The sequence below is a fragment of the Colletes latitarsis genome, unplaced genomic scaffold (assembly GCF_051014445.1).
Source record: "Colletes latitarsis isolate SP2378_abdomen unplaced genomic scaffold, iyColLati1 scaffold0002, whole genome shotgun sequence".
In the NCBI taxonomy this organism is placed as follows: domain Eukaryota; kingdom Metazoa; phylum Arthropoda; class Insecta; order Hymenoptera; family Colletidae; genus Colletes; species Colletes latitarsis.
Genome location: NW_027488365.1, coordinates 3,227,976 through 3,247,332, shown reverse-complemented (window position 1 = coordinate 3,247,332; position 19,357 = coordinate 3,227,976).

Genomic DNA, 19,357 nt, shown 5'->3' with positions numbered 1-19,357 from the left:
ACCCAGAAATAACCCAGGATCTGTTGAACAAGTATGTGATGAATGCGAAAGTATGGGTCTGATGAGGGCAAATCCCAGGCCTAACTTAGACCTAGCATGAGTTATCCTCTAAAACATTGTTCGAGACCAGGATTAGTCGACTGTTTCAGTGTGGTACCACATTACTGCCTGATCCAAACCAGAAATAACCCAGGATCTGTTGAACAAGTATGTGATGAATGTGAAAGTATGGGTCTGATGAGGGCAAATCCCAGGCCTAACTTAGACCTAGCATGAGTTATCCTCTAAAATATTGTTCGAGACCAGGATTAAGCGACAGTTTCAGTGTGGTACCACATTACTACCTGATCCAAACCAGAAATAATACAGGATCTGTTCAACAAGTATGTGAAGAATGCGAAAGTATGGGTCTGATGAGGGCAAATCCTAGCCCTAACCCAAACCTAACATGCGTTATCATCAAAAATATTCATCGAAACCAGGTTTAACTGACTGTTTCAGTGTGGTACCACATTACTACGTGATCCAAACCAGAAAAACCTAGGATCTGTTCAACAAGTATGTGAAGAATGCGAAAGTATGGGTCTGATGAGGGCAAATCCCAGGCCTAGCCTAGACCTAGCATGAGTTATCCTCTAAAATATTGTTCGAGACCAGGATTAATCGACTGTTTCAGTGTGGTACCACTTTACTACGTGATCCAAACCAGAAAAACCCTGGATCTGTTCAACAGGTATGTTAAAAATGCGAAAGCATGACCCTGATGAAGGCAAATCCCAGACCTAACCGAGTCCTAACCGGCGTTATCCTCTAAAATATTGTCGAGACCAGGATTAAGCGACTGTTTCAGTGTGGTACCACTTTACTACGTGATCCAAACCAGAAATAACCCAGGACCTGTTCAACAAGTATGTGATGAATGCGAAAGTATGGGTCTGATGGGGGCAAATCCGGGGCCTAACCTAGGCCAAACATGAGTTATCCTCTACAATATTGATCGCAACCAGGTTTAATCGTCTGTCTCTGTGTGGTACAACATTACCACCTGATCCAAGCCAGAAATAACCCAGAATCTGTTGAACAAGTATGTGATGAATGCGAAAGTATGGGTCTGATGAGGGCAAATCCCAGGCCTAACCTAGACCTAGCATGAGTTATCCTCTAAAACATTGTTCGAGACCAGGACTAAGCGACAGTTTCAGTGTGGTACCACTTTACTACGTGATCCAAACCAGAAATAACCCAGGACCTGTTCAACAAGTATGTGATGAATGCGAAAGTATGGGTCTGATGAGGGCAAATCCCAGGCCTAACCTAGACCTAGCATGAGTTATCCTCTAACATATTGTTCGAGACCAGGATTAATCGACTGTTTCAGTGTGGTACCACTTTACTACGTGATCCAAACCAGAAATAATACAGGATCTGTTCAACAAGTATGTGAAGAATGCGAAAGTATGGGTCTGATGAGGGCAAATCCTAGCCCTAACCCAAACCTAACATGCGTTATCATCAAAAATATTGATCGAAACCAGGTTTAACTGACTGTTTCAGTGTGGTACCACATTACTACGTGATCCAAACCAGAAAAACCTAGGATCTGTTCAACAAGCATGTGAAGAATGCGAAGGTATGAGCCAGATGAGGGCAAATCCTAGACCTAACGCAGACCTAAAATGCGTTATCCTCTGAAATATTGGTTGTATCCAGGTTTAACTGACTGTTTCAGTGTGGTACCACTTTACCACGTGATCCAAACCAGAAATAACCCAGGATCTGTTCCACCAGTATGTGAAGAATGCGAAAGTATGGGTCTGATGAGGGCAAATCCCAGGCCTAGCCTAGACCTAGCATGAGTCATCCTCTAAAATATTGTTCGAGACCAGGATTAATCGACTGTTTCAGTGTGGTACCACTTTACTACGTGATCCAAACCAGAAATAATACAGGATCTGTTCAACAAGTATGTGAAGAATGCGAAAGTATGGGTCTGATGAGGGCAAATCCTAGCCCTAACCCAAACCTAACATGCGTTATCATCAAAAATATTGATCGAAACCAGGTTTAACTGACTGTTTCAGTGTGGTACCACATTACTACGTGATCCAAACCAGAAAAACCTAGGATCTGTTCAACAAGCATGTGAAGAATGCGAAGGTATGAGCCAGATGAGGGCAAATCCTAGACCTAACGCAGACCTAACATGCGTTATCCTGTGAAATATTGGTTGTATCCAGGTTTAACTGACTGTTTCAGTGTGATACCACATAACTACGTGATCCAATCCAGAAAAAACCCAGGAGCTGGCCAACAAGTATGAGAGATATGCGAAAGTATAAGCCTGATGTGGGCAATTCCCAGACCTATCCCAGACATAACTTACGTTATCCTCTAAAATATTGATCGAAACCAGGTTTAATCGACTGTTTCAGTGTGGTACCACATTACTACGTGTCCAAACCAGTGAAAGCACAGAATCTGGCCAACAAGTTTGAGAAATATGCGAAAGTATGAGACTGATGAGGGCAAATCACAGGCCTAACCTAGACCTAGCATGAGTTACCCACTAAAATATTGATCGAGACCAGGATTAATCGACTGTTTCAGTGTGGTACCACTTTACTACGTGATCCAAACCAGAAAAACCCTGGATCTGTTCAACAAGTATGTGAAGAATGCGAAAGTATGGGTCTGATGAGGGCAAATCCCCGGCCTAGCCTAGACCTAGCATGAGTCATCCTCCAAAATATTGTTCGATACCAGGATTAATCGACTGTTTCAGTGTGGTACCACTTTACTACGTGATCCAAACCAGAAAAACCCTGGATCTGTTCAACAAGTATGTTAAAAATGCGAAAGCATGACCCTGATGAGGGCAAATCCCAGACCTATCCCAGACCTAACTTGCGTTGTCCTCCAAAATATTGATGGAAACCAGGTGTAATGGACTGTTTCAGTGTCGTACCACATTACTACGTGATCCAAACCAGAAAAAAACCCAGGATCTGTTCTACAAGTATGTGAAAAACGCGAAACTATGAGCCTGATGAGGGCAAATCCCAGGCCCAACCTAGACATAACATGCGTTATCCTCTAAAATATTGATCGAAACCAGGTTTAATCGACTGTTTCAGTGTGGTACCACATTACTACGTGTCCAAACCAGTGAATGCACAGAATCTGGCCAACAAGTTTGAGAAATATGCGAAAGTATGAGTCTGATGAGGGCAAATCCCAGACCTAACCTAGACATAACATGCGTTATCCTCTAAAATATTCATCGACACCAGGTTTAATGGACCGTTTCTGTGTGGTACCACATTACTACGGGATCAAACCAGAAAAAGCCCAGAATCTGTTCAACAAGTATGTGAAGAATGCGCAAGTATGAGTCTGATGAGGGCAAATCCCAGGCCCAACCTAGACATAACATGCGTTATTCTCAAAAATAATGATCCAAACCAGGTTTAATGGACTGTTTCAGTGTGGTACCACATTAGTACATGATCCAAACGAGAATAAGCCAGGGATTTGTTCAACAAGTATGTGAAAAACGCGAAAGTATGAGCCTGATGAGGGCAAATCCCAGGCCTAACCTAGACATAACATGCGTTATCCGCTAAAATATTGATCGAAACCAGGTTTAATGCACTTTTTCAGTGTGGTACCACATTACTACGTGATCCAAACCAGAAAAAACCCAGGATCTGTTCAACAAGTATGCGAAGAATGCGCAAGTATGAGTCTGACGAGGGCAAATCCCAGGCCCAACCTAGACATAACATGCGTTATTCTCTATAATATTGATCGAAACCAGGTCTAATGGACTGTTTCAGTGTGGTACCACATTAGTACGTGATCCAATCCAGAAAAAGCCCCGGATCTAGCCATCAAGTATGAGAAATATGCGAAAGTATGAGCCTAATGAGGGCAAATCCCAGGCCTAACCTAGACATAACATGCGTTATCCGCTAAAATATTGATCGAAACCAGGTTTTGATGGACTGTTTCAGTGTGGTACCACATTACTACGTGATGCAAACCAGAAAAAAACCCAGGATCTGTACAACAAGTATGTGAAGAATGCGAAAGTATGGGTCTGAAGAGGGCAAATCCTAGACCTAACCCGGACCTAACATGCGATATCCTTTAAAATATTAACCGAGACTAGGTTTCATGGACTGTTTCCGTGTGGCACCACTTTACTACGTGATACAAACCAGAAAAAGCCCAGAATATGGCCATCAAGTATGAGGAATATGCGAAAGTATGAGCCTGAGAAGGGCAAATCCCAGACCTAACCGAGTCCTAACCGGCGTTATCCTCTAAAATGTTGATCGTGACCAGGATTAATCGACTGTTTCAGTGTGGTACCACTTTACTAGGTGATCCAAACCAGAAATAACCCAGGATCTGTTCAACAAGTATGTGAAGAATGCGAAAGTATGGGTCTGATGAGGGCAAATCTCAGGCCTAACCTAGACCTAGCATGAGTTATCCTCTAAAATATTGATCGAGAATAGGATTAATCGACTGTTTCAGTGTGGTACCACTTTACTACGTGATCCAAACCAGAAAAACCCTGGATCTGATCAACAAGTATGTTAAAAATGCGAAAGCATGACCCTGACGACGGCAAATCCCAGACCTATCCCAGACCTAACTTGCGTTGTCCTCCAAAATATTGATGGAAACCAGGTTTAATGGACTGTTTCAGTGTGGTACCACATTACTACGTGATCCAAACCAGAAAAAACCCAGGATCTGTTCAACAACTATGAGAAATATGCGAAAATACGACCTGATGAGGGCAAATCCCAGACCTATCCCAGACCGAACTTGCGTTATCCTATAAAATATTGACCGAGACCAGGATTAATCGTCTGTTTCAGTGTGGTACCTCTTCACTACGTGATCCAAACCAGAAAAAGCCAGGGATCTGTTCAACAAATATGAGAAATATGCGAAAGTATGAGCCTGATGAGGGCAAATCCCAGGCCTAACCTAGACATAACATGCGTTATTCTCTAAAATATTGATCGAAACCAGGTCTAATGGACTGTTTCAGTGTGGTACCACATTAGTACGTGATCCAATCCAGAAAAAGCTCAGGATCTAGCCATCAAGTATGAGAAATATGCGAAAGTATGAGCCTGATGAGGGCAAATCCCCGGCCTAACCTAGACATAACATGCGTTATCCGCTAAAATATTGATCGAAACAAGGTTTTGATGGACTGTTTCAGTGTGGTACCACATTACTGCGTGATCCAATCCAGAAAAAGCCCAGGATCTAGCCATCAAGTATGAGAAATATGCGAAAGTATGAGCCTGCTGGGGGCAAATCCTAGACCTAACCCAGACCTAACATGAGTTATTCTCTAAACTAATGATCCAAACCAGGATTAATCAACTGTTTCAGTGTGGTACCACATTACTACGTGATCCAAACCAGAAAAAACCCAGGATCTGTTCAACAAGTATGTGAAGAATGCGCAAGTATGAGTCTGATGAGGGCAAATCACAAGCCCAACCTTGACATAACATGCGTTATTCTCTAAAATAATGATCCAAACCAGGTTTAATGGACTGTTTCAGTGTGGTACCACATTACTACGTGATCCAATCCAGAAAGAGCCCAGGATCTAGCCAGGAAGTATGAGAAATATGCGAAATTATGAGCCTGATTAGGGCAAATCCCAGACCTAACCAAGACCTAACATGCGTTATTCTCTAAAATATTGACCGAAACCAGGTTTAATGGACTGTTTCAGTGTGGTACCACATTACTACGTGATCCAAACCAGAAAAAACCCAGGATCTGTTCAACAAGTATGTGGAGAATGCGAAAGTATGTGTCTGACGAGGGCAAATCCCAGGCCCAACCTAGACATAACATGCGTTATTCTCTAAAATATTGATCGAAACCAGGTCTAATGGACTGTTTCAGTGTGGTACCACATTAGTACGTGATCCAATCCAGAAAAAGCCCAGGATCTAGCCATCAAGTATGAGAAATATGCGAAAGTATGAGCCTAATGAGGGCAAATCCCAGGCCTAACCTAGACATAACATGCGTTATCCGCTAAAATATTGATCGAAACCAGGTTTTGATGGACTGTTTCAGTGTGGTACCACATTACTACGTGATGCAAACCAGAAAAAAAGCCAGGATCTGTACAACAAGTATGTGAAGAATGCGAAAGTATGGGTCTGAAGAGGGCAAATCCTAGACCTAACCCGGGCCTAACATGCGTTATCCGCTAAAATATTGATCGAAACCAGGTTTAATGGACTGTTTCAGTGTGGTACCACTTTACTACGCGATCCAAAGCAGAAAAAACCGTCGATCAGGTCAACATGTATGTTAAAACTGCGAAAGTATGACCCTGATGAGGGCAAATCCCAGGCCTAACCTAGACCTAACATGCGTTATCCTCAAAAATATTGATCGAGACCAGGTTTAATCAACAGTTTCAGTGTGGTACCACATTACTACGAGATCCAAACCAGAAAAAAACCCAGTAGCTGTTCAACAAGTACGTAAAGAATGCGAAATTATGTGTCTGATGAGGGCAAATCCCAGGCCTATCCTAGACCTAACATGCGTTATCTTCTAAAATATCGATGGAACCAGGATTAATGGACTGTTTCCGTGTGGTACCACATTACTACGTGATCCAAACCAGAAAAAGCCCAGGATCTAGCCATGAAGTATGAAAAATATGCGAAAGTATGAGCCTGTTGAGGGCAAATCCTAGACCTATCCCAGACCTAACATGCGTTAACCTCTAAAATATTCATCGAAACCAGGTTTAATGGACTGTTTCAGTGTCGTACCACATTACTACGTGATCCAAACCAGAAAAAACCGAGGATCTGTTCAACAAGTATGTGAAAAACGCGAAAGTATGAGGCTGATGAGGGCGAATCCCAGACTTATCCCAGACCTAACTTGCGTTATCATCTAAAATATTGATCGAAACCAGTTTTAATCGACTGTTTCAGTGTGGTACAACATTACTACGTGATCCAAACCAGAAAAAAACCCAGGATCTTGTCAACGAGTATGACAAGTGTGCGAAAGTATGAGTCTGATGAGGGCAAATCCCAGACCTGTCCCAGACCTAACTTGCGTTATCCTCTAAAATATTGATCGAAACCTGGTTTAATTGACTGTTTCGGTGCGGTACCACACTACTACGTGATCCAAACCAGAAAAAACGCCAGGAGCTGTTCAACAAGTACGTAAAGAATGCGAAATTATGTGTCTGATGAGGGCAAATCCCAGGCCTATCCTAGACCTAACATGCGTTATCTTCTAAAATATCGATCGAAACCAGGGTTAATCGACTGTATCAGTGTGGTACTACATTACTACGTGATCCAATCTAGAAAAAGCCCAGGATCTAGCCATCAAGTATGAAAAATATGCGAAAGTATGAGCCGGATGAGGGCAAATTCTAGACCTATCCCAGACCTAACATGCGTTATCATCTAAAATATTCATCGAAACCAGGTTTAATGGACTGTTTCAGTGTGGTACCACATTACTACGTGATCCAAACCAGAAAAAAACCCAGGATCTTGTTAAGGAGTATGTGAAGTGTGCGAAAGTACGAGCCTGATGAGAGCAAATCCCAGAAATAACCTGGACCTAACATGAATTATTCTCTAAAATATTGATCGAAACCAGGTTTAATGGACTGTCTCAGTGTGGTCCCACATTACTAGGTGATCCAAGCCAGAAAAAACCCAGGATCTGTTCAACTCGAATGTGAAAAATGCGACAGTATGAGCCTGATGAGGGCAAATCCACAGACCTATCCCAGTCATAACTTGCGTTATCCCCTAAAATATTGATAGAAACCAGGTTTAATTGACAGTTTTAGTGTGGCACCACTTTACTACGTGATCCAAAGCAGAAAAAACCCTCGATGAGGTCAACATGTATGTTAAAACTGCGAAAGTATGACCCTGACGAGGGCATAACCCAGACCTAACCTAGACCTAGCATGCGTTATCGTCTAAAATATTTATCAAGACCAGGTTTAATTGAATGTTTCAGTGTGGTACCACATTACTACGTGATCCAAACCTGAAAGAACACAGGATCCGTTCAACAAGTATGAGAAGAATGCGAAAGTATGAGTCTGATGAGTGAAAATCCCAGACCTATCCCAGACCTAACATGCGTTATCCTCTAAAATAGTGATCGAAACCAGAGTTAATTTACTGTTTCAGTGTGGTTCTACATTACTAAGTGATCCAATCCAGAAAAAGCTCAGGATCTAGCCATCAAGTATGAGAAATATGCGAAAGAATGAGCCTGATGAGAGCAAATCCCAGACCTAACCTAGACCTAACATGTGTTATCCTCAAAAATATTGATCGAAACCAGGTTTAATGGACTGTTTCAGTGTGGTACAACATTAATACGTGATCCAATCCAGAAAGAGCCCAGGATCTAGCCATGAAGTATTAGAAATATGCGAAAGTATGAGCCTGATGAGGGCAAATCCCAGGCCTAACCTACACATAACATGCGTTATCCTCTAAAATATTGATGGAAACCAGGTTTAATTGACTGTATCAGTGTGGTACCACATTACTACGTGATCCGAACCAGAAAATAACCCGGGATCTGTTCAACGAGTATGTGAAGTGTGCGAAAGTATGAGTCTGGTGAGTGAAAATCCCAGGCCTAACCTAGACCTAACATGCGTTATCCTCAAAGATATCGATAGAAACCAGGTTTAATCGACTGTTTCAGTGTGGTGCCACATTACTACGTGATCCAAACGAGAAAAAAACCCAGTATCTGTTCAACAAGTATGTGAAGTATGCGAAAGTATGAGTCTGATGAGGGCTAATCCCAGGTCTCACCTAGACATGACATGCGTTATTCTCTAAAATATTGATGGAAACCAGGTTTAATTGACTGTTTCAGTGTTGTACTTCATTACTACGTGATCCAAAGCAGAAAAAACCCTCGATGAGGTCAACATGTATGTTAAAACTGCGAAAGTATGACCCTGACGAGGGCATAACCCAGACCTAACCTAGACCTAGCATGCGTTATCGTCTAAAATATTTATCAAGACCAGGTTTAATTGACTGTATCAGTGTGGTACTACATTACTACGTGATGCAATCCAGAAATAGGCCAGGATCTAGCCATGAAGTATGAGAAATATGCGAAAGTATGAGCCTGATGAGGGCAAATCCTAGACCTAACCCAGACCTAACATGCGTTATCCTCAAAGATATTGATCGAAACCAGGTTTAATGGACTGTTTCAGTGTGGTACCACATTACTACGTGATCCGAACCAGAAAATAACCCGGGATCTGTTCAACGAGTATGTGAAGTGTGCGAAAGTGTGAGTCTGATGAGGGCAATTCCCAGACCTATCCCAGACCTAACCTGCGTTATCCTCTAAAATATTGATCGAAACCAGGTTTAATCGACTGTTCAGTGTGGTACCACATTACTACGTGATCCAAACCAGAAAGAACCCAAGATCCGTTCAACGAGTATGTGAAGAATGCGAAAGTATGAGTCTGGTGAGTGAAAATCCCAGGCCTAACCTAGACCTAACATGCGTTATCCTCAAAGATATCGATAGAAACCAGGTTTAATCGACTGTTTCAGTGTGGTGCCACATTACTACGTGATCCAAACGAGAAAAAAACCCAGTATCTGTTCAACAAGTATGTGAAGTATGCGAAAGTATGAGTCTGATGAGGGCTAATCCCAGGTCTCACCTAGACATGACATGCGTTATTCTCTAAAATATTGATGGAAACCAGGTTTAATTGACTGTTTCAGTGTTGTACTTCATTACTACGTGATGCAATCCAGATAAAGCCCAGGCTCTAGCCATCAAGTATGAGAAATATGCGAAAGAATGAGCCAGATGATAGCAAATCGCAGACCTAACCTAGACCGAACATGAATTATTCTCTAAAATATTGATCGAAACCAGGTTAAATTGACTGTTTCAGTGTGGTACCACATTACTACGTGATGCAATCCAGAAATAGCCCAGGATCCAGCCATGAAGAATGAGAAATATGCGAAAGTATGAGCCTGATGAGGGCATATCCTAGACCTAACCCAGACCTAACATGCGTTATCCTCTAAAATATTTATCAAGACCAGGTTTAATTGATTGTTTCAGTGCGGTACCACATTACTACGTGATCCACACCAGAAAAAACCCAATACCCGTTCAACAAGTATGTGAAAAACGCGAAAGTATGAGCCTGATGAGGGCAAATCCCAGACCTATCCCAGACATAACTTGCGTTATCCTCTAAAATATTGATCGAAACCAGGTTGAATTGACTGTTTTAGTGTGGTACCACATTACTACGTGATCCAAAGCAGAGAAAACCCTGGATTAGGTCAACATGTATGTTAAAACTGCGAAAGTATGACCCTGATGAGTCCAAATCCCAGGCCTAACCTAGACACAACTTTCGTTATCCTCTAAAATATTGATCGAAACCAGGTTCAGTGGACTGTTTCAGTGTGGTACCACATTACTGCGCGATCCAAACCAGAAAAAACCCAGGATCTGTTCAACATGTATGGAAAAATGCGAAAGTATGTCCCGCATGAGGGCAAATCCCAGACCAATCCCAGACCTAACATGCGTTATCCTCAAAAATATTGATCGAAACCAGGTTTAATGGACTGTTTCAGCGTGGTACCACATTACTACGTGCTACAATCCAGAAATAGCCCAGGATCTAGCCATGATGTATGAGAAAGATGCGAAAGTATGAGCATGATGTGGGCAAATTCTAGACCTGTCCCAGACCTAACATGCGTTATCCTCTAAAATATTTATCAAGACCAGGTTTTATTGAATGTTTCAGTGTGGTACCACATTACTACGTGAACCAAACCAGAAAAAACCCAGGATCCGTTCATCAAGTATGTGAAGAATGCGAAAGTATGAGTCTGATGAGTGAAAATCTCGGGGCTAACCTAGACCTAACATGCGTTATCCTCTAAAATATTGATGCAAACCAGGTTTAATGGACTGTTTCAGTGTGGTACCTATTTACTACGTGATCAAAAGCAGAAAAAACCCAGGATCCGTTCAACAAGTATGTGAAGAATGCGAAAGTATGAGTCTGATCAGTGAAAATCTCAGGCCTTACCTAGACCTAACTTGCGTTGTCCTCTAAAATATTGATGGAAACCAGGTTTCATTGACTGTTTCAGTGTGGTACTACATTACTACGTGATGCAATCCAGAAAAATCCCATGATCTAGCCATCAAGTATGAGAAATATGCGAAAGAATGAGCCTGATGAGAGCAAATCCCAGACCTAACCAAGACCTAACATGCGTTATCCTCCAAAATATTGAGCGAAACCAGGTTTAATGGACTGTTTCAGTGTGGTACCACACTACTACGTGATCCAAACCAGAAAAACCCAGGATCTGTTCCACAAGTATGTGAAAAATGCGAAAGTATGATCCTGACGAGGGCAAATCCTAGACCTAACACAGACCTAACATGCGTTATCCTCAAAAATATTGATCGAAACCAGGTTTAATGGACTGTTTCAGTGTGGTACCACATTACTACGTGATCCAACCTACAAAAAACCCAGGATCTGTTCAACGAGTATGTGAAGTGTGCGAAAGTATGAGTCTGATGAGGTCAAATCCCAGGCCTAACCTAGACCTAACATGTGTTATCCTCTAAGATATTGATCGAAACCAGGGTTAATCGACTGTTTCAGTGAGGTACTACATTACTACGTGATGCAATCCTGAAATAGCCCAGGATCTAGCTATGAAGTATTAGAAATATGCGAAAGTATGAGCCTGATGAGGGCAAATCCTAGACCTTACCCTGGCGTAACATGCGTTATCCTCTAAAATATTTATCAAGACCAGGTTTAATGGACTGTTTCAGTGTGGTACCACATTACTACGTGATCCAAACTACAAAAAACCCAGGATCTGTTCAACGAGTATGTGAAGTGTGCGAAAGTATGAGTCTGATGAGGTCAAATCCCAGGCCTAACCTAGACCTAACATGTGTTATCCTCTAAAATATTTATCAAGACCAGGTTTAATGGACTGTTTCAGTGTGGTACCACATTACTATGTGTTCCAAACCAGAAAAAACCCAGGATCTGTTCAACGAGTATGTGAAGTGTGCGAAAGTATGAGTCTGATGAGGTCAAATCCCAGGCCTAACCTAGACCTAACTTGCGTTATCCTCTAAAATATTGTTCGAAACCAGGGTTAATCAACAGTTTCAGTGTGGTACCACATTACTACGTGATCCAAACCAAAAAAAAACCCAGTATCTGTTCAACAAGTATGTGAAAAACGCGAAAGTATGACCCTGATGAGGGCAAATCCCAGGCCTAACCTAGACCTAACATGCATTATCCTCTAAAATATTGATCGAAACCAGGTTTAATGGACTGTTTCAGTGTGGTACCACATTACTATGTGTTCCAAACCAGAAAGAACCCAGGATCTGTTCAAGAAGTATGTGAAAAACGCGAAAGTATGAGCCTGATGAGGGCGAATCCCAGATCTATCCCAGACCTAAATTGCGTTATCCTCCAAAATATTGATCGAAACCAGGTTTAATGGACTGTTTCAGTGTGGTACCACTTTATTACGTGATCCAAAGCAGAAAAAACCGTCGATCAGGTCAACATGTATGTTAAAACTGCGAAAGTATGACCCTGATGAGGGCAAATCCCCGGCCTAACCTAGACCTAACATGCGTTATCCTCAAAAATATTGATCGAAACCAGGTTTAATCAACAGTTTCAGTGTGGTACCACATTACTACGTGATCCAAACCAGAAAAAAACCCAGGAGCTGTTCAACAAGTACGTAAAGATTGCGAAATTATGTGTCTGATGAGGGCAAATCCCAGGCCTATCCTAGACCTAACATGCGTTATCTTCCAAAATATCGATCGAAACCAGGTTTAATGGACTGTTTCCGTGTGGTGCCACATTACTACGTGATCCAAACCAGAAAAAGCCCAGGATCTAGCCATGAAGTATGAAAAATATGCGAAAGTATGAGCCTGATGAGGGCAAATCCTAGACCTATCCCAGACCTAACATGCGTTATCCTCTAAAATATTCATCGAAACCAGGTTTAATGGACTGTTTCAGTGTGGTACCACATTACTACGTGATCCAAACCAGAAAAAACCGAGGATCTGATCAACAAGTATGTGAAAAACGCGAAAGTTTGAGCCTGATGAGGGCGAATCCCAGACTTATCCCAGACCTAACTTGCGTTATCATCTAAAATATTGATCGAAACCAGGTTTAATCGACTGTTTCAGTGTGGTACAACATTACTACGTGATCCAAACCAGAAAAAAACCCAGGATCTTGTCAACGAGTATGAGAAGTGTGCGAAAGTATGAGTCTGATGAGGGCAAATCCCAGACCTGTCCCAGACCTAACTTGCGTTATCCTCTAAAATATTGATCGAAACCTGGTTTAATTGACTGTTTCGGTGCGGTACCACACTACTACGTGATCCAAACCAGAAAAAAACCCAGGAGCTGTTCAACAAGTACGTAAAGAATGCGATATTATGTGTCTGATGAGGGCAAATCCCAGGCCTATCCTAGACCTAACATGCGTTATCTTCTAAAATATCGATCGAAACCAGGTTTAATGGACTGTTTCCGTGTGGTACCACATTACTACGTGATCCAAACCAGAAAAAGCCCAGAATCTGCCCATCAAGTATGAGAAATATGCGAAAGTACGAGCCTGATGAGAGCAAATCCCAGAAATAACCTGGACCTAACATGAATTATTCTCTAAAATATTGATCGAAACCAGGGTTAATCGACTGTATCAGTGTGGTACTACATTACTACGTGATCCAATCTAGAAAAAGCCCAAGATCTAGCCATCAAGTATGAAAAATATGCGAAAGTATGAGCCTGATGAGGGCAAATTCTAGACCTATCCCAGACCTAACATGCGTTATCATCTAAAATATTCATCGAAACCAGGTTTAATGGACTGTTTCAGTGTGGTACCACATTACTACGTGATCCAAACCAGAAAAAAACCTAGGATCTTGTCAAGGAGTATGTGAAGTGTGCGAAAGTATGAGTCTGATGAGGGCAAATCCCAGGCCTAACCTAGACCTAGCATGCGTTATCGTCTAAAATATTTATCAAGACCAGGTTTAATTGAATGTTTCAGTGTGGTACCACATTACTACGTGATCCAAACCAGAAAGAACACAGGATCCGTTCAACAAGTATGAGAAGAATGCGAAAATATGAGTCTGATGAGTGAAAATCCCAGACCTATCCCAGACCTAACATGCGTTATCCTCTAAAATAGTGATCGTAACCAGAGTTAATTTACTGTTTCAGTGTGGTTCTACATTACTAAGTGATCCAATCCAGAAAAAGCTCAGGATCTAGCCATCAAGTATGAGAAATATGCGAAAGAATGAGCCTGATGAGAGCAAATCCCAGACCTAACCTAGACCTAACATGTGTTATCCTCAAAAATATTGATCGAAACCAGGTTTAATGGACTGTTTCAGTGTGGTACAACATTAATACGTGATCCAATCCAGAAAGAGCCCAGGATCTAGCCATGAAGTATTAGAAATATGCGAAAGTATGAGCCTGATGAGGGCAAATCCCAGGCCTAACCTACACATAACATGCGTTATCCTCTAAAATATTGATGGAAACCAGGTTTAATTGACTGTATCAGTGTGGTACTACATTACTACGTGATGCAATCCAGAAAGAACCCAAGATCCGTTCAACGAGTGTGTGAAGAATGCGAAAGTATGAGTCTGGTGAGTGAAAATGCCAGGCCTAACCTAGACCTAACATGCGTTATCCTCAAAGATATCGATCGAAACCAGGTTTAATCGACTGTTTCAGTGTGGTGCCACATTACTACGTGATCCAAACGAGAAAAAAACCCAGTATCTGTTCAACAAGTATGTGAAGTATGCGAAAGTATGAGTCTGATGAGGGCTAATCCCAGGTCTCACCTAGACATAACATGCGTTATCCTCTAAAATATTGATCGAAACCAGGTTGAGTGGACTGTTTCAGTGTGGTACCACACTACTGCGTGATCCAAACCAGAAAAAACCCAGGATCTGTTCAGCAAGTATGTGAAAAATGCGAAAGTATGAGTCTGATGAGTGAAAATCCCAAACCTATCGCAGACCTAACTTGCGTTGTCCTCTAAAATATTGATGGAAACCAGGTTTAATTGACTGTTTCAGTGTGGTACTACATTAGTACGTGATGCAATCCAGAAATAGCCCAGGATCTAGCCATGAATTATGAGAAATATGCGAAAGTATGAGCCTGATGAGCGCAAATCCTAGACCTAACCCAGACCTAACATGCGTTATCCTCAAAAATATTGATCGAAACCAGGTTTAATGGACTGTTCCAGTGTGGTACCACATAACTACGTGATCCAAACTAGAAAAAACCCAGGATCTGTTCAACAAGTATGTGAAAAACGCGAAAGTATGACCCTGATGAGGGCAAATCCCTGGCTTAACCTAGACCTGACATGCGTTATCCTCTAAAATATTGATCGAAACCAGGTTCAATGGACTGTTTCAGTGTGGTACCACATCACTATGTGATCTAAAGCAGAGAAAACCCTCGATGAGGTCAACATGTATGTTAAAACTGCGAAAGTATGACCCTGATGAGGGCATATCCCAGGCCTAACCTAGACCTAACATGCGTTATCCTCTCAAAATATTGATCGAAACCAAGGTTAATCGACTGTTTCAGTGTGGTACCACATTACTACGTGATACAATCCAGAAATAGCCCAGGATCTAGCCATGAAGTATGAGAAATATGCGAAAGTATGAGCCTGATGGGGGCAAATCCTAGACCTAACCCAGACCTAACATGCGTTATCCTCTAAAATATTTATCAAAACCAGGTTTAATTGAACGTTTCAGTGTGGTAACACATTACTACGTGAACCAAACCAGAAAAAACCCAGGATCAGTACAACAAGTATGTGAAGAATGCGAAAGTATGAGTCTGATGAGTGAAAATCCCAGGGCTAACCTAGACCTAACATGCGCTGGCCTCTTAAATATTGATCGAAACCAGGTTTAGTGGACTGTCTCAGTGTGGTACCACATTACTGCGCGATCCAATCCAGAAAAAACCCAGGATCTGTTCAACATGTATGTGAAAAATGCAAAAGTATGTCCCGGATGAGGGCAAATCCCAGACCTATCCCAGACCTAAGTTGCGTTGTCCTCTAAAATATTGATGGAAACCAGGTTTAATTGACTATTTCAGTGTGGTACTACATTACTACGTGATGCAATCCAGAAAAAGCCCAGGATCTGTTCAACATGTATGTGAAAAATGCGAAAGTATGTCCCGGATGAGGGCAAATCCCAGACCTATCCCAGACCTAAGTTGCGTTGTCCTCTAAAATATTGATGGAAACCAGGTTTAATTGACTATTTCAGTGTGGTACTACATTACTACGTGATGCAATCCAGAAAAAGCCCAGGATCAAGCCACCAAGTATGAGAAATATGCGAAAGAATGAGCCTGATGAGAGCAAATGCCAGACCAAATCTAGACCTAACATGAATTATTCTATAAAATATTGATCGAACCCAGGTTTAATGGACTGTTTCAGTGTGGTACCACATTACTACGTGACCCAAACCAGAAAAAACCCAGGATCTGTTCAGCAAGTATGTGAAAAATGCGAAAGTATGAGTCTGATGAGTGAAAATCCCAGACCTATCGCAGACCTAAGTTGCGTTGTCCTCTAAAATATTGATGGAAACCAGGTTTAATTGACTGTTTCAGTGTGGTACCACATTACTACGTGATGCAATCCAGAAATAGCCCAGGATCTAGCCATGAATTATGAGAAATATGCGAAAGTATGAGCCTGATGAGCGCAAATCCCAGGCCTAACCTAGACCTAACATGCATTATCCTCTAAAATAGTGATCGAAACCAGAGTTAATTGACTGTTTCAGTGTGGTTCTACATTACTACCTGATCCAATCCAGAAAAAGCCCAGGATCTAGCCATCAAGTATGAGAAATATGCGAAAGAATGAGCCTGATGAGAGCAAATCCCAGACGTAACCCAGACCTAACATGAATTATTCTCTAAAATATTAATCGAAACCAGGTTTAATTGACTGTTTCAGTGTGGTACCACATTACTACGTGATCCAATCCAGAAATAGCCCAGGATCCAGCCATGAAGTATGAGAAATATGAGAAAGTATGAGCCTGATGAGGGCAAATCCTAGACCAGACCTAGACCTAACATGCGTTATCCTCAATAATATTGATCGAAACCTGGTTTAATCGACTGTTTCAGTGTGTTACCACATTACTACGTGATCCAAACCAGAAAAAAACCCAGGATCTGTTCAACGAGTATGTGAAGTGTGCGAAAGTATGAGTCTGATGAGGGCTAATCCCAGACCTATCCCAGACCTAACTTGCGTTATCCTCTAAAATATTTATCCAGACCAGGTTTCATTGAATGTTTCAGTGTGGTACCACATTACTGTGTGATCCAAACCAGAAAATAACCCAGGATCTGTGAAACGAGTATGTGAAGAAAACGAAAGTATGTGTCTGATGAGGGCTAATCCCAGACCTATCCCAGACCTAACTTGCGTTGTCCTCTAAAATATTGATGGAGACCAGGTTTAATTGACTGCTTCAGTGTGGTACTACATTACTACGTGATCCAAACCAGAAAAAAACCCAGGATCTGATCAACGAGTATGTCAAGTGTGCGAAAGTATGAGTCTGATGAGGGCAAATCCTAGACCTAACCCAGACCTAACATGCGTTATCCTCTAAAATATTTATCAAGACCAGGTTTAATTGAACGTTTCAGTGTGGTAACACATTACTACGTGAACCAAACCAGAAAAAACCCAGGATCCGTTCAACAAGTATGTGAAGAATGCGAAAGTATGAGTCTGATGAGTGAAAATCCCAGGGCTAACCTAGACCTAACATGCGTTATCCTCTAAAATATTGACCCAAACCAGGTTTAATGGACTGCTTCAGTGTGGTACCACTTTACTACGTGATCCAAAGCAGAAAAAACCCTCGATCAGGTCAACATGTATGTTAAAACTGCGAAAGTATGAGCCTGATGAGGGCGAATCCCGGACCTATCCCAGACCTAACTTGCGTTATCCTCAAAAATATTGATCGAAACCAGGTTTAATTGACTGTTTCAGCGTGGTACCACATTACTACGTGATACAATCCAGAAATAGCCCAGGATCTAGCCATGATGTATGAGAAAGATGCGAAAGTATGAGCATGATGTGGGCAAATTCTAGACCTGACCCAGACGTAACATGCGTTATCCTCTAAAATATTTATCAAGACCAGGTTTTATTGAATGTTTCAGTGTGGTACCACATTACTACGTGAACCAAACCAGAAAAAGCCCAGGATCTAGCCATCAAGTATGAGAAATATGCGAAAGAATGAGCCTGATGAGAGCAAATCCCAGACGTAACCCAGACCTAACATGAATTATTCTCTAAAATATTAATCGAAACCAGGTTTAATTGACTGTTTCAGTGTGGTACCACATTACTACGTGATCCAATCCAGAAATAGCCCAGGATCCAGCCATGAAGTATGAGAAATATGAGAAAGTATGAGCCTGATGAGGGCAAATCCTAGACCAGACCTAGACCTAACATGCGTTATCCTCAATAATATTGATCGAAACCTGGTTTAATCGACTGTTTCAGTGTGTTACCACATTACTACGTGATCCAAACCAGAAAAAAACCCAGGATCTGTTCAACGAGTATGTGAAGTGTGCGAAAGTATGAGTCTGATGAGGGCTAATCCCAGACCTATCCCAGACCTAACTTGCGTTATCCTCTAAAATATTTATCCAGACCAGGTTTCATTGAATGTTTCAGTGTGGTACCACATTACTGTGTGATCCAAACCAGAAAATAACCCAGGATCTGTGAAACGAGTATGTGAAGAAAACGAAAGTATGTGTCTGATGAGGGCTAATCCCAGACCTATCCCAGACCTAACTTGCGTTATCCTCAAAAATATTGATCGAAACCAGGTTTAATTGACTGTTTCAGCGTGGTACCACATTACTACGTGATACAATCCAGAAATAGCCCAGGATCTAGCCATGATGTATGAGAAAGATGCGAAAGTATGAGCATGATGTGGGCAAATTCTAGACCTGACCCAGACGTAACATGCGTTATCCTCTAAAATATTTATCAAGACCAGGTTTTATTGAATGTTTCAGTGTGGTACCACAT